The following is a 13,955-nucleotide window of genomic DNA, read 5'->3' as shown; positions in this document are numbered from 1 at the left end:
CTCAGGGAATACAGTAGCTGTAAGTGAACAGGCCCAGGCCTCTGCCTCTGCCCAAGTGAATATTCAGTGTTCAGGTACTAGGTACAAAACTCCTTTCCAGGTAGAACTGGGTTTTTGTTTGTTTGTTTTTATTTTTTGGCTTTTGTTTTGTTTAAAGCAGTCTGTACAGCATGTGATTCTGAAAATCTTTTATTTCATTGCTGCAACAGCAACCCCTTCAGAGAGGACTCTGCTTAGATCCACTGTGAAAATAGCATTCCTTGGGGAGGATGGGGTACAAGGAGACCAAGTCACAAGAGGCTAATGAAAGATGACCTCTGTCTTAGGGTTTTACTGCTGTGAACAGACACCATGACTAAGGCAACTCTTATAAGGACAACACTTAATTGGGGCTGGCTTACAGGTTCAGAGGTTCAGTCCATTATCATCAAGGCAGGAACATGGCAGCATCCATGCAGACATGGTACAAGAGGAGCTGAGAGTTCTACATCTTCATCTGAAGACTGCTAGCAGAATACATGCTTCCAGGCAGCTAGGATGAGGGTCTTAAAGCCCACGCCCACAGTGACACACTTCCTCCAATAAGGTCACACTTCCCAGTAGTGCCAGTCCCTGTTCCAAGCATATACAAATCAATACACCATCCTTCTGGTTGCTTACAAAGGGTTTTAGGGAACCACTGTTCAGTGCCCTGCACTTGCTACAGATTTCTTTGTTTTTGTGTGCTAGAGATCTGCTGGCCTCCTGCCTTTGGAAAGTTCTTGAGGAGAGATTCTGATATTCTTGGTCTCAGAGGAAACAAAAGTGAAGTTCATTAAATATTTGAGCACAGTATTCCTGGAGGTAAACTGGAGACTAGAGGCTTCGAGACCCTTGGTGTCTCCAGAGACTCAGTAAGTAAGAGTGCTTGCCACCAAGCCCGAAAACCTGAGTTGAGTCCCCACAACCCACATGGTAGAAGGAGAGAACCAACATTCACAGGTTGTCTTCTGACCTCCACATGTGTACTGTGGCACACGCATGAGCCTCCTTCCCCCCACAATAAACAAAATTAATATAAAGACAAAACTTGTGTGACTCTCTGATGCCAGATGAGTGGGCCTTCAGGGGTTAGAGCAGGAATCCATCTGTATTGCAGACAGCGACTGTGTTTCTGAATCTGCTTTTTATCTTTTATTCTTACTCCATGATGTGTGGGAGCTCAGCAGATAGCATGGCCCTGAATGTCTTTGAGTAGAGAAATGGGCCCCAGAGCTTAGAGTGAGAACATAGGATGGGGTGACTCAGTTGGTAAAGTGCTTGCTGTTCAAGCACAAGGACCCGGGTTCAGATCCCAGCAGCCCCACAAAAGAGATTCAAATCACAGCACTAGGAGGTGGGGACAGCTTGATCCCAAGGCTCACTGGGAGCCAGCCTAGCTAAAAGGGAAAGAAAGCTCCAGGCTCAGTGACACACCTGTCTCAGAACAAATAAACGAAGAAACAAAAGAAAATGGAGATTGGGTGTCAAGTCTGACTTCCACCCCTGCAACAGTAAGCCCCCAGCTAGAGGGTTTCCACTGTAAAGTGGGAAGGGTAGGGCTTGAAAATATCTTATCTGTTGTGTACCTATCCGTCCTTTGTACTGGGTGGCAACGCTTATGCTTCCTTGATTCCCACCAAGATTCTTCAACTCTCCCCTCTTCCCATCCCACGGATGGTCATTGTTTGAAGAAGACAATGGCTGACGTTTTCTGCCCTCTGCTTTCTATGGACATGCAGTCTAAATACACACAATGCAGAGTGCTGGCGCCTGTCCAGTCATTGTTGTGAGAGCTGGGGGCAGCTTCTCTCTTGCAGACTGTGGAGTCATGTAAGCTCAGATCCCTTTGGACTTGCCAAAGTCCCATCTTCAATTGCACTGCTCAGGACACACAGGAGTCACACACTGGCTGTTTATTTATCTGGTGTTCACTTTGAGCATCAAAACCCCGTGAAACATCTAAGAATTCCGTCTGACCATGGATGAATCTCCTTTTCTCTTCAAGAGAATATAAACACATATCTGTTAAGGTCTTCTCCAACTTTGAATTTGTGTGATACTATATTAGCTACCAGAAGGAAACAAAACAAAAACAACAACAACATAAAACCCCCCAAAGAACTCAAAATGTAATATATATAATGGATTTTTTAAAAACAGATGAACCTTTTGTAGAAATAGTTTGTGAATTCAGATTCATCTCTAAGTTAGTTGACTTCAAATACTTTATTCAAATTTAATATTAAAGGAAGATTAAATGTCTACACTCAGCAGGAGTTATCATCTCCATTTCAATTCTTTCATGAATTAAACATGTCAGGCTTACTACCCTATAAAGACATAAGGTGTTTCATTTTTATTCTCTGTAGGAAAAGCTATCTTGCCGTGAAGAGCGAGGGCTAGAGAGACGTGTGGTCATTGGTGAGCTCAGCAGACTCAGCTTCCCTCTCCAGCTCTCTGTCTGCATCACCAGCTCTGATTCTTTCTCTGAGGTGTCCTGCATAGACATAGTTTCAGTTGTAATCAGTAAATGCATTGAGAGGGTCCAAAAATCGCTGAAGGAAAACCCCAGACTCTTATGCAAAAACAAAAAGCATTTATTCTGCAGAAACATCCAGCATGTGGGGGTCAACTAGTCTCCAAAATGGTGACCCCAGACAAAGGCACGCAGGCCTTCTTATAGGTAACTGGGGGAACTCTCTAGAAGGATTAGGAAATCTAAAAATTTCATTGGTGGGTGCTAGGCATCACGAGTGATCAGTGGTCTTCATTCCTATGTCATGAACCATGAATGTTCAAGCATGTGTGGTCAGTGGTCTGTATTCCTATGTCACGAACATTCAACCATGTGATGAAATAGGGCTGCCCAGAGCAGCTGGCCCATTCTGAGATAAGATTCTTCTCCATTTTTGTGGTTATCCCCAGGCTGTTCTTTGGGAGAGGGTTTTATGATCTTGTTCTGGATTTTATGGTCTGTTCCTAGATCTGGTGTCTTATGACTTAGTTTCAGGACTTTCAGTCTATTCCTGAAGCTGGTGCCTTACGGCCTTTTTTGAAATCAGGCCTGGTCCTCAGAATGGAGATGAATGGGGTTTATATCCCCCTTTCAGTATCATCTTTGTGTCCAGGGAACTTATCTGATAAGGACAATTGTTCACTGACACATTCTTGTTAGGGTTTCTAGGACCTATCAAGTTGACAGTTAAAGCTAACTCAGGGGCTGGTTTCCAGGGAGGTGGTTGCTTTAAGCGTAAGGCCTTTTAGGAGGCCCTTAGGTCACTGGGGACTGTGGGCTGGCCCTGTACTCAGTGCCGTTTAAGAGGTGGTCAGTCTTCTGTCTGTTCCCTGCTATGCTGCAGCACCATGCTATGTTCTTCCTACAGTGAACAACTAGAAAGCTTTAGTCCTATGAGCTAAGTAAACTCTTTTTCATTAAGTTGTCTCCCTTGGGAGTTTTGTTACAGTATCAAAAGAACCTGACTAGTATAAACACACAGACCGGGCGCCCAGCAGAAGCCACCATTCCTCAAGGGCTCATTATGAGGTAGAAGTAACCGAGCACATTAAACATGTCCAGTCAGTTTATTATCCAAACACATTCATATGGCAGGTAGAATCTCCTCGATTTATGGATGAAGATAAGTCACACAGAAACTGAGAGACATGCCTTGGTCAGACAACCTGCAAAGGGCAGAGGTGGGGGTTCCTCAGAGACCATCAGCTGGGGTCCAGGAGCTTCCCTCCTCCACCAGGATGTCCTGAGACAAACCCGGCCTTCAGCCAACCTCTTGTGAGCAGGCACTCCCTGCCTACCCTCTCCGAGGTTCCTGCTAAGTTCTTCTGAGCAGCTGTGCACACAGTTAGTGAACTGTGCAAGCTTCATCAGTATCTTGGTCCTCCCAGGGTTGGCTGCTACCGCAAGGTCGCAGTTGCAGCCCTTTCCTTGGCATGGGCTCTTAGAGGGAGACAGACCCACTGTTCACATCTCAGGAATCCATGAGGGTATCAGGACCCAGAAAATGCCAGAGGTCGTGGCAGAGGCCTGAGCAGATTCCAGGAGACATTGAGGCCCAGAATGGCCTTTTCTGAATAGAGGGAGGGTGCAGAACCATTGTCTACATCTCCAATAGCCACTGAATATGGTTATGCCATAGCAGATGGAGCCAGCAACCTCTGTCTGAAGGGAGGCACTGAGAAACGGGCCAGCCATGAGCCACCAGATAGCTCTTCTAGCAAAAGAGGGAGGAATCCAGGAAGTGCTCCATAAGCCCACACCATACACCCACAGCAGACCCCAAGTTACAGTGGCCTGGAAGATTCAAAGACTTTCAAGAAAGGGTCAGAAAAGTGGCTATGTTGAGGGAGAATGGTGTGTAAGCAGGAACGAGGGAACAGCACTCGCCTGCTATGCATCCCAAGAAAATGTCTTGTCCATTGTCTGAGAAGATAAAGTTCTATGTCCGTCTGAGTGGCAGCTGGCACCAGGTGAGCTCAATATTATAGAACTATATTATGTCCTAGGACAAGGAGTTGGTGCCTTGCTGGAAACAAGATTCTGTGAGCTTCCTTCTAACAACAGAGCTGTGTATCTTTCTCCACCTTTCTCCCCCTTCTGTGTCCACTCTTCCTCTCAACCTTCCTCCTGCTATGTGTCTATGTACGTGTACATATATGTGTGTACATGTATGTGTATAGTTGTGTATATGTACATATGAGTATATAATTGTATATGTATGCATGTGTATATGCATATATGTATATATGTGTGTGTGCCTTTGTAGGCATATATGATGTACACATATGTGTTATATACTTGTATATAGTATACACATATGTACATGTGGTGTGTGTATGTATATTTTGTATAAATGCCTGTATGCATATACTTGTATTCATGTATGTGCATATATGTTTGTACATATGTGTAGAATCACGGTGATTTGCTACATTTATAGCAAGATTGATAACATGTCAACCGTTTCCTATATGCCAGATCTTTGTAGACATTCTTGCTAGAGATCCCAAGACCCCTACATAGCTGGTTCTCCCCTCCCTGTTTCTCAGATGAGGGCTGTCACTCACTCAGTATTGCTATGAATCACTGAGACCCACAGCCAACAAGCGATCTGTAGAAGGACTGAACTACTGTCTGTATCTCTAACCCTCATAACTCCCCTTAATGATCTAAGAGGGCGCGGAGCTCTCCAGTCTCACTCGGAGCGCCTTGGGGCTGACGCTACTCTTGAAAGACAAGAACTTGAGCCTAGGCCTGGATGAGTAGGGCTTTGCTTAGGTGCCTGCCCACACTCCTCCTGCAGTCTGCTCTATGGGCCTGGTGTGTTGTGGCACTAATTGCTTACACAGCCACACTAACCCGTGGAGTCTTTGTTTAACTAGGAAACTTTAATGACTGGGTTTTGTCTTCGAGGAGCACCCTCTAATCTTCGCAGCGTAAAGTGGTTAATTTTCCTTTCACAGCCAGTAGGAACTTCAGTCACAGCAGAATGGGTAACTTTTCATTTGATATAAGATCTGGACTATGCAACAAACAGCTGTGTGCAGCACCTCATAATCCAAGAGACCTTGTCTTTAAACTTCTTCATGACCCTTTCCCATCCCTCCTAAAATGGAAGTCCAGACACTCAAGGCCCTCCCAAGTTTTTATTGATACACAAAAGCCAATGGAAAGTAATGGAGGGTAGTTTTAAGTGTTTTGATACACATATTTATTAATTAGTGTTTAATTAATGAGACTAAACATCTGTCTTCTCAAATATTAATCATTTTATTTATTTATTTATTTATTTTGATTTTTCGAGACAGGGTTTCTCTGTGTAGCCCTGGCTGTCCTAGAACTCACTCTGTAGACCAGGCTGGCCTCGAACTCAGAAATCTGCCTGCCTCTGCCTCCCAAATGCTGGGATTAAAGGTGTGCGCCACCACTGCCTGGCATATTAATCATTTTTCATGATGAAAACAGTCAAAAACTTTTTTTCTAGCACTTTGAAATATACAATATATTATTACTCATCTTTGTTTTGTTTTAAGATAGGATCTCCTATTTCCCTGGCTGGCAGCAGACCCACTAGGAAGCTCAGGATTACCTTGAACTTGGCACTCTGGTCCCCACTTCCCCAGTGCTAAGTGTGCACCACCAGGCCTGGCTTAGTCCAGACTAGAGATCAAACACAGGGCTTCATGTAGCTAGGTGAGTATTCTACCAACTGGGCTACACCCCTGGACCCCATCATCATGGTTTACAGTCATTGCATCATGCAGTAGCACCCCAGAAATGCTTGCTCCCAAGTGTAACAACACCCATGGAATACCCACCATCCCCACCCCTGAGGCCAACGTTCTTAGATTCCACTCAGTGAAGTCTTTTCTTCCTCTGGACCTGGACCACCTCACTAAGCACATGCCATGTCCACCTGTGCTGCTACAAATGGCAAAAATCTCATTCTTTATATCTGAACAGTATCCCAGAAAACATACCTCATTTTCTTTATCAGCTGATGGATTTAGGTTGCATCCAGTTCTTGGCCATTGTGAGAAATGTGTCAAAATAGTCATGTGAGGGCAGATGTTTCATTACTGCATTGATTTTTATCTTTTAGATACATAGACAGAGGTGGGAACTGTCATATAGTAATTCTGCTTTTTAACTGTTGAGGAACCTGTTCTCCATTTCATTTGCTAACTGACGCTCCCTTTAATGTGTGTAAAGATTTTCTTTCTCCTCTTCCTTGCCAGTAGCTGTTACTTTTAATCCTTCTGATACTGGTGGAGGGTTTTTTTCTTCTTCACCTTTTTAATCATCGTGAGATACCTCCTCTTGGTTTCGATCATTTCTTCTATGGTTGGTGACATTAAGAATTCTTGTGTGATGTGACCACCTTTTGAAAACTCTCTAAGGCTGCTGCCCATGTTTAAAGCATGCTTTCTGTTTGCTAGTGGGAGTTTGGGAGCTCTGACTAGGAGTCTCTTTGCAGGTGAATGGTATACAAGTATTTTTTTTCTCATTCAAAGCACTAACTGTCCACTGCTTCCTCCTATGCTGTTCAGGAGCCTTGGTTTCTGATGCAAGTATGTTATCATTTTGCTTCTGTTTTGTTATAAGATAGGATTGTAGGTGTCCCGGGCTGGCGCCAGATTCACAGGGTAGTTTGGCTCTTGTTCTGTTGGCTTCCTGTGGTCTTCTGGGCACGCTGGCACTTCAGTGGGCCCCATGACTTAATCATGGTCCTTCACAGCCAAGATGTTTGACTTCGGTGCCTTTAAGGTACCCGGGTCTTTGTCCGCAATGCCAGGCCAGAACACGACAAAATCGATAGAATGACATTTTGGAGAGTGATGGATGAAAATCTTTTCAGTCTGTAAGTGCATATACCAGGTACGGGGATCCTGGGTCCTAGAGCTGCAGTTGCTGTCCTCAGGCTTGTCTCCCAGGAGCCTCCGCAGGCTGTGTCAGGTCAGGCTGGATTTGGTCAAGCCCAGCATTCCACCTATTCTCTTTGTCTTCTTAAACAGTTCAAGGTTTGTGAAAGTCAGGTTAAGCTGTCAAAATCCAAACAGACTGAGAGTGGGCTTTCAGGTTGAGGCTTTGACTCAAGGAATTGTGTTACTGAAAGACGAGCTTAATGCTGAGATTCTTAGTGGTTGCAGAAGAAACCCGAGTAAACATTCCAATGTTCCGAAGGACTCAGGCAGGAGCTGAGTCGTGGGAACAGAGGTACGGAGCAGGGTCAGTTCGCTGCAGGCTTCGAGGCATGTTACGATCTGTGCTGATGACAATGGCAGAAAGCAGAAAGAGTTTTTTTTATTGCAGTCACCTTTTTTCCTTACACCAACCACACACAGATGACTAAATACTGCCTCTGGGTGACAAGTGAAGGAGCAACCAGCGTGGCTTTCAGAACTGGGGCCGTGGGAAGATGAGCGTGTCCCATTTATGACGTTGTTTAATTAAACATCACAATCAAACCTTTTGTGACGAGTTGACAGCAGCCACCAGCCAAAGCCTAACTCGGGTGCCCTCCCACCAGGCCCAGGGAAAACCTGATGCCAGGAAGAGTACACAGGCTCTAATGCTGCGAACGCTGGCAGGCAGCACAGGCTGGGAGTGAGGACACAGGGCTGTGAGATGCAACTCTCTCATAAAGTGCTTCAACACCATGACAAACAAGGGCTAACATGACAAAAAGAAAACTCCGGTCCTACTGACGGTGTGTGTGGAGTTCCGCTGATGTGTTTGAAATGACAACCCTCAGAACCGGCGGGGATGACTGTCGCCAGCTGAATGCAGTCAGGCAGGCTGAGGTCTGTAGTACCTCATTCCCATAGAGCAATGGTATTTATTTTCTTCTCTGGCTGATTGTTTGGGGTGTCTCTCCCAGCCGAAGGCATCCCACTAAACTGCTCTTGCTGAGAATCCACCTTGCAGGGCCTACTCAAGCTTTGTCTTTCTTTATTGGTTACTATATCGCCCCTTTTGTCTCTGCCAACTTTGATGGTCACACATTCCTGCTGATGCTCAAGGCTCAGAGAAGGACACAAAAAAGGTCCTGGAGAGCCCTGGGGAAGCCCACCCTCCCGGAAGCCCTCCCTCCTGGAGGCCCGCCTACCCACCCCGCCATGCATTGCTTTTCTTACTGTCTTCCCCAAATACCTAACAAGAAGTACCCTAAGGGGAGAAAGGGCTTGGTTGGGCTCACAGTTTAAAGGGGAAACAGTTCATCACAGCTGTCAGCAGGAGCTTGAGGCTGGTGGTCACATCAGCAGTCAGGAAGCAGAGAGTAAACAGGAGAAAAGACTAGACCACACATCCCCAAAGCCCCATCCCCTTAGGGATCTACTTCCTCCAGTAAGGCAACCCCTCCTAAAGCTTCCACAACTTTACAAAAACAGTCCCACCCACTGGGGATCAAGTGTGCAAATACATATGTCTACAGGGACCGTAGCCTACAAAGCCTACACTGAGTGCATCTCTTGGGTGATCTTTTTTGAAAGGGAGTCAGGTGAGTTATCTTCCCTGATGCGCATAGCCACTGAAAGACCATGGTAGCCAGTGAGTGCAGAAGAGGCACGAGGAATAAGAAGCTGCCAATCTCTGCTGGAAGGAGTTTCCAAAGATGCATTTGAATTTACCATCAGGATTATAGCCCAGGTGTAATGAACCTATGGAGGAAAAACCCAATCAGGAATTCAAAGAAGGAAATATGAAAAGCTATGTCAGTCGTCTTTGACCAGACTGCGGATCGGGAGCTGTCAAGGAGGGATTAACAAAGCATTTGAGAATGGAGGTGGAACTGAAGGATTCAGGTGTGCTGCAAAGGCGCGTGTGGTAAAGGCAGGAAAGCTCAAGAGTGGGAAAGAGGAGCAGCTGTGTGGTCTGAGGGGTGTGAGATTCCAGAGGCTCAGCTGTCCCAGTCAGGGCAGGGTTGAGCACTTGACCTTCAGAGTGCAGCAGGGTGGGGGTCACTGGAGTGAAAGAGGCTAAGCTTCCTCAGCCTCAGTTTCAGCCATCCGACAGCATGCTTTACAGAGTTCCAGGCAGCGCCAAGTGCAGATGGCGTTTCATCTTGTTGAAAAACAATGTAACTGCATTTTCAGAAACTGAGGGGAAAGTGACTCAGAGTCCCACCTCCCACACAACAGAGTTCTCAATTAGTTGTATTGCTTTCTGCATGATGCACAAAGTGGCACACACAAATTGTATATTTTTGCTGACGCACGTGCGCACACCTGAGCGTGTGCATACACACACACACACACACACACACACACGAGAGAGAGAGAGAGAGAGAGAGAGAGAGAGAGAGAGAGAGAGAGAGAGAAAGTGTGTGAGGGTTTTGCCATGTAACCCAACTAAGCCTGGAACTGACGGATCTTCTCAACCCAGCTTCCCCCAAGAGTTGAGTTTCTAGATGTATGCTACCACATTCATCTTAGCTTTAAAAAAAAAGTTCGTTTTAAATTACGTATATGCTTGTGTGTGAGTGTATGTGTGTGAGTGTATGTGTGCGTGTGCATGCACTCTTGCTTGCATATGTGAGTGTTAGTGTAGATGCCCGAGGGGGCCAGAGGAGAGCACTGGATCCCCTGAGCTGGGGTTACAGGTGGTTGCATGCTGCCAGACATGGTCTTGGGAACCAAACTCTGGATCACCATATGGAGCCTAGGGGTCAAATTCAAGTTGTGTTGTGCTTGGTGGCACCTTTACCTGCTGAGCGATGACCATCTCACCAGCTCAAGGTTTTGGTTTGGTGGTGGTGGTGTTTTGTTTGTTTTTAATATGCCTTTAGATTTATTCTTTCCAGGAAAACCTGCAAACATTCACAAATATAGTCAAACAAATGATTACTCCAGTAAATTAATCTTTTAGCAGACTTAAAATGCATCATTTCTAACCTAGGGAAAGGCCAGCAATGTCAGCAGGGCCTAACAGAGAAATGAGACCTTCTGAGTTGACACCATTGCTTTCTTAGCAGGCCGTAGAGTAGCTTTTCCATTCTTTGCTGTCTCGGGGAACAAGCCAGTGCGTGGCCTTGTGCATGTAGGCCCAGTCAGGGTTCTACCACAGAGCCTCAACCTTTGTTGTTGGAAAGAACTGAGTGAGGAGCTAGGCATTGTGGGATACCCCTGTAATCCCAGGACTCAGGAAGCAGAGACAGGGAGGCTGAGAGTTTGAGGGCAGCCTAGGCTACTTAGCTAGGTCCTATCTGAGAGAAAAAAGACACAAAGGGAGACATAGGTAGAGACAAGGGGCACAGAGACAGGAAGAGGAAGGGAGAGAGACAGAGACAGAAAGAGAGAGAGAGAGAGAGAGAGAGAGAGAGAGAGAGAGAGAGAGAGAGAGAGAGATTGTGTCATCAACATAAATCAGAAGTGTGTGTCTCTAACTGTGAATAATAACATGATCCACAGTCCTTATGGATTGCATGGAATTTCACAACCCTTTGGCTTCACAAGGATGAGGACCTTGATCTCGGTACACAAAACACTTTGAAAATACTACTTGAAACCCTTGCTAAATAATTGCACTAGTTACTTAAAAAACATGCACTATAACATGAATAGACTTACATTATAATGTTGAAAGGACAGATAATCATATGTGCGCTGCCACGATTGCAACTTCACACATGGCAGCTGATCCAGAGCAAGCATTGTGTGGGAGGTGGGACTCTGAGTCACTCTCCCCTCTGTTTCTGAAAATGCAGTTACATTGTTTTTCAACAAGATGAAATGCCATCTGCACTTGGCGCTGCCTGGAACTCTGTAAAGCATGCTGTCGGATGGCTGAAACTGAAGCTGAGGAAGCTTAGCCTCTTTCACTCCAGTGACCCCCACTCTGCTGCACTCTGAAGGTCAAGTGCTCAACCCTGCCCTGACTGGGACAGCTGAGCCTCTGGAATCTCACACCCGTTCTGTCCCCAGTCCACACAGCCATTCCTCTTTTCTATGTGCATGTTCTGCCTTTACTTCAATGCCTAGTTTTCAACATCAATCCATCTCACTGTTTCCAGGTCACAGTCTCATGCTGCCTCTAGAACATTCTGCTTTTCCCACACTGATGCCTTTCTTCATGTAATCTAAACTCAACCTTATTTTCCCCACATTCTTAACTTCTTAATTACTTTTTAAAAATTATTTGTGTGTGTGTGTGTGTGTGTGTGTGTGTGTGTGTGTGTGAGATACACGTATGAGTACAGACATGCACTGTTAGGGAGGTCAGAGGACAACTCTCAGTATTCGGGGCTCTCCTACAAGGAGTTCCAGGATCGAATGCACACCATCAGTCTTATACAGCAATCCCTCTTACCCACTAAGCCATCATTTGTCCCTTCCCTAATGCCCCTTAAATCTCTTGATCTTGCTTCCTTCCGGACTTTGTGTGCCGTAAACTCCCACACAGTCCCTAGCAGTGCCAGGCAGATTTATATGCCTTCCTTACTGACAGGACCCTTCCCAAGCATCTTCCATGCCAGGCCAGACCCCATGAGCTACTATGGAATCGTACTTCAATGGGATCCACAGTCTCAATGGAATAAGTACTGCCAAACTCCTCTTCTCTCCTGACCCTACAGATGTAACTTGTATCAGGCACTTGGACCTGTTGCTCTTGGGTGTCAGAATCTCGGAGATAAGCTTGTTGTATTTTAACCAGAAAGCTTTCAAAGATGGACGGCTGAAATGGTTCAGTGTAGGCTCTTGGAACCCACATCACAGAAGGCGAGAACTGACTCCTAATGCCGTCCTCTGACCTCCACATGCAGGCTAGAGCTGCATGTGTCTCCCACCTGAAAGCTTCAATTAAAAAAAGGACATTAGGGAATAGTGAAGTGACTTAGCAGATAAGGGTTATGGTTACCAAGCCTAAAACCTGGGTTCATTCCCCAGGACCCATGGGGAAGAAGGAGAGAACTGACTCCTGCAAGGTATCTTCTGGCATCTATGTACACAATGTGGGGCACACACACACACACACAAACTCACACAGAGAGACACACACAGACATGGACACACAGAGAGACATACACAGACACACTTACATCGATACACACAGACACACAGAGACACATGGACAGACACATATACATAGACACACACAGGCACACATTCACACACACACAGAGGTATACACAGAGACACACAGAGAAAGACACATAGGTACATATGGACAGACATACACAGAGAAATACACACAAACACACACATGCAGACACACACAGAGGTATACACATAGACACACACAAATACAGACACACACACAGACACACAGACACAGAGACATACACACAGACGCACACACAGAGATACATACAGACCCATACATGCACACAGACATATACACACACAAATACAGACACACACACACACACACACACAGAGACACACACTAAAAGATACACACATAGAGGCACGCACACAGAGACATACTCAGAGAGATGCATACAGACAAGCACACATAGACACATGCAGATACACATACAGACACATGAACAGACACACAGACACGGACACAGACACACACAGACATAGACAGACAGACAGACACAGTCACATATACATTAAATAAATATAAAAGAGTTCAAGAGCTTTCTTCTTAGGACCTACATTTCAGTCTACCCCTGTAGCCGCTGTATAAGGTTGTTTCTTTCATTTGAACTACAGTCTCAATAGAGCGCACACCCAGTTTCCACCCATCCCTGACCGTCTGCTCTGTCCATTGTCCCCTCCACTATCTCTAGGTTTCTCTAGAACGTTCCCTCTTCTGTGTCTGTCCTGCTGTCCCACTTTCTCTAGTGTAAGCCACACATGGTGGCAGCATGGTCTCACACGAGCTTCCCTCGGCCTTGGAGTGGCTTTCCTTCAAGCCAGTTTCTTTTCTCTTAACAACTTAAAGTACAACGGTTGTGCTGGGCTGGACAGTACAGCCTTTCAATCTCATCCACTTGGAAAGCTAATGTAGATGGATCACAAGTTCAAGGCCAGCCTGGGCAACTTGGGGAGACCTTATCTGTCAAAGAAAGAAACTGAATAGGGGAATGGGGTACAGCTGAATGGTGGAATTGCCTGTGTGTGCCCCTGGCTCAATCCTAGCACTGAAAACAAACAAGACAATGTTAGTAATACAGTTCTTGATATGTGGCTCACTTAAAACATTCCTGAGAGTTATCAGAATGTGCTCAGATCCTGAGATGTGGCAAGCAGAGTTCTTCTTGCTTTGAGCTCAGCTGCACCTCCTCAGGGTCTTCCCTGTCAGGCCCGGGTTCCTGTAGTTGACACTGAGGAACACACTCAGTGTCTTTCCTGGGCCGCCTGCTGTCACAGCTGTCTGTCTCTGTTGGTTTTCTGCTGGTCAAGGTCTCTGGCTTCCCAGACCCTTAAGCTACTTCAGGAGCCTTCTTCTTTCCCATGGTCCTCTGTTG

Source organism: Arvicanthis niloticus, chromosome 9, assembly GCF_011762505.2.
Source record: "Arvicanthis niloticus isolate mArvNil1 chromosome 9, mArvNil1.pat.X, whole genome shotgun sequence".
Classification (NCBI taxonomy): Eukaryota; Metazoa; Chordata; class Mammalia; order Rodentia; family Muridae; genus Arvicanthis; species Arvicanthis niloticus.
The sequence above is the reverse complement of the archived record's forward strand: the minus strand, read 5'-3'. Positions refer to the sequence as shown.